We start from the raw sequence: 2,866 nt of genomic DNA, 5'->3' as shown, positions 1-2,866 counted from the left end.
ATGGAATGAACAAGCCATGGGAATAGAAGGCACAGCATAAGAAATATAATCAATGATATTATAACAGCATTGTCTGATGACAGATGGCAGCTGCATTTGTGACAAGCATGGTATAATGTATGTGTAAATTTGTCAAATCACTGTTGTACACCTGAAACTTAATGTAATATGGTGTGTCAACTACACTTACATAAAAAAAAGTTTTTAAACATTTATTCAAGGAGTTGAGGATGATTTAACAACAGGAATTCTATTAGTTTAATTTAAATATTGCCAATTAAAATAAGGAAAAAACAAATGGTCATTTCAATAAATGTAGGAAAAAAATCTTTGATAGAATTCAACATCCAGGCTTTGCGCAGTGGCAGTATCGTAGCCAATGAGGTTTATCCGAGGTTGTGATTATTGCTAATAGAATTCAACATCCATTCACTATACTAAAAAAGAAAACTCAGCAAACTAGGAATAGAAATTTCTTACCATGATGAAGAATATCTACCAAAATCTACAGCAAACATTCTCGCTGGCATATCATTAGAAAAATATTCATTTCAAAATCAGAAAGCAGAAAAAATACTCTCTGATACCATTTCTATTCAACATTTCACTAGACGTCTGAGCCAGTAGAGCAAGACAAGAAAGTGAAATAAAAGGACTGTAAAGAACAAAACACATTATTTTCAGTTAAAGTGGTCTATTGTAAAGTTATTGAAAGTTAACAAATCAATAATAATAATAATAATTTTCTATAAATTTGCAGAATATAGGATCAATATATAAAAATGAATTGCATTTTTAAACATCCATAGGCAAAATGTGTTTTTGCAAAAGATGTCATTATGGCAGCAGCAAATAATATTTATATGTACCATATATATCATATGCACATATCATCTATATTTCATAGCATATATATGATAATGAGGACTAAATCCAATCCAAATATGCAGAGACTGTTATGGAGAAAAAAATTTTTTTTCTTGTCTTGCCTTTATTGATTACTGAAAATTTTACAAAAGGTAATCTATAAATTACCTTCTTCATAATACATGAAGAATTGTCTTTCAAACATCCACACACAAATACAAACATACCCTGTTTTATTGAGCTTCACAGATGCTGTTTTCTTTGTTTTGTTTTTTAACAAATTGGAAGTTTGTGGCAACACTGCATCAAGAAAATCTACTGGCATCATTTCTTAAAATCCTTTTGAATTAGTGTTTTTTTCTATCAAGCTTTATTTAAATTCTAGTTAGTTAACATATAATGTAATACTGGTTTCAGGAGTAGAATTTAGTGGTTCATTACTTACATATAACACCCAGTGCTCATCACAAGTGCCCTCCTCATACCCATCACCCAGTTAGCCCATCCTAGCCCATCACCCCTCCGGCAACCCCCAGTTTGTTCTCTATAGTTAAGAGTCTCTTGTGGTTTGCCTTCCCCTCCCCTTCTCTCTCTTTTTTCCCCCTTCCCACAATTCATCTGATTTGTTTCCTATATTCCACATATGAGTGAAATTTTATGGTATTTGTCTTTTGGAGGAAAATAAATTTTTTTTTAAAGATTTTTATTTATTTATTTGACAGAGAGAGATCACAGTAGACAGAGAGGCAGGCAGAGAGAGAGGGAGAGGGAAGCAGGCTCCCTGCTGAGCAGAGAGCCCGATGCGGGACTCGATCCCAGGACCCTGAGATCATGACCTGAGCCGAAGGCAGCGGTTTAACCACTGAGCCACCCAGGCACCCTAAATTTTTTTTTTTTTTTTTTAAAAACAATTATTTATTATTTCTCACTGTTCTGGAGGTTGGAAAGTCCAAGGTCAAAATGGCAGCAGACACAGTGTCTGGTGGGAGCCTTCTCCCTTCTCATAAGGAGAAAAAAATTTTACATATTAAAAGATATTATAGGGGCACCTGGGTGGCTCAGTGGGTTAAGCCTCTGTCTTCGGCTCAGGTCATGATCTCAGGGTCCTGGGATCGAGCCTCACATCGGACTCTCTGCTCAGCAGGGAGCCTGCTTCCCTCCTCTCTCTCTGCCTGCCTCTCTCCCTACTTGTGATCTCTGTCAAATAAATAAATAAAATCTTTAAAAAAAATTAAAAAAAAAGATATTATAGATATCCCAATGTTCATGGATTAAAAGACTATATATTATAAATATATGTTCTCCTAAAATTTATTAATCCAATATTAATTCAACTAAAAATCCAGAAATCTTCATGAGTTTGACAATATAATTTAAAAAATATATATGGGAAAACAAAAGATCAAAAATGAATATGAAATTTTTATTTTTTAAATTTTTATCTTATTTTTAAATTTTATTTTTATTTTTATTTTTTTTAAAGATTTTATTTACTTATTTGACAGACAGAGATCACAAGTAGGCCGAGAGGCAGGCAAAGAGAGAGAGGGGGAATCAGGATCGCCGCCGAGCAGGGATGTGGGGCTCGATCCCAGGACCCTGGGATCATAACCTGAGCTGAAGGCAGAGGCTTTAACCCACTGAGCCACCAGGCGCCCCTGAATGTGTAATTTTTAAAAAAGAAAATATTGAGGGAGTTGTCCTGTCTAACATCAATATTTATTATCCATCCTTGGTAATTAAGACAAGATGATATTGTCCAGAGATAAACAGAAGACCAATAGAACAAAACAGGACCATGAAACTAACCCATGCATATCTAGAAGCTTAATATGTGAACTATATAGGTCACCATAGAATCACAGGTCATTAGGTAAAAGATAAAAAAAATCATGCTAAAACAACTGATTTTCCATACAGAGCAAAATAAAAACACACTCCAACCTCATACTATAAATAAAAATAAGTTCTATTTGGTTAAAAACTAGAATTTGAAAAC

The 2,866-nt window shown here is 33.9% G+C and overlaps 1 non-coding gene across 1 annotated transcript; it reads left to right on the top strand.

Moving 5' to 3' along the window:
- Positions 1-350: 350 nt before the first annotated feature.
- LOC131810609 (U4 spliceosomal RNA) lies at positions 351-494 on the top strand. Its single transcript, XR_009345613.1, has one exon. It is a non-coding gene; the product is annotated as a U4 spliceosomal RNA (small nuclear RNA).
- The last annotated feature ends 2,372 nt before the right edge of the window (positions 495-2,866 follow it).

The sequence above is a fragment of the Mustela lutreola genome, chromosome 10 (genome assembly GCF_030435805.1).
Source record: "Mustela lutreola isolate mMusLut2 chromosome 10, mMusLut2.pri, whole genome shotgun sequence".
Classification (NCBI taxonomy): Eukaryota; Metazoa; Chordata; class Mammalia; order Carnivora; family Mustelidae; genus Mustela; species Mustela lutreola.
Note: the sequence above shows the minus strand (reverse complement) of the source record. Positions and strands in the feature narration are given on the sequence as shown.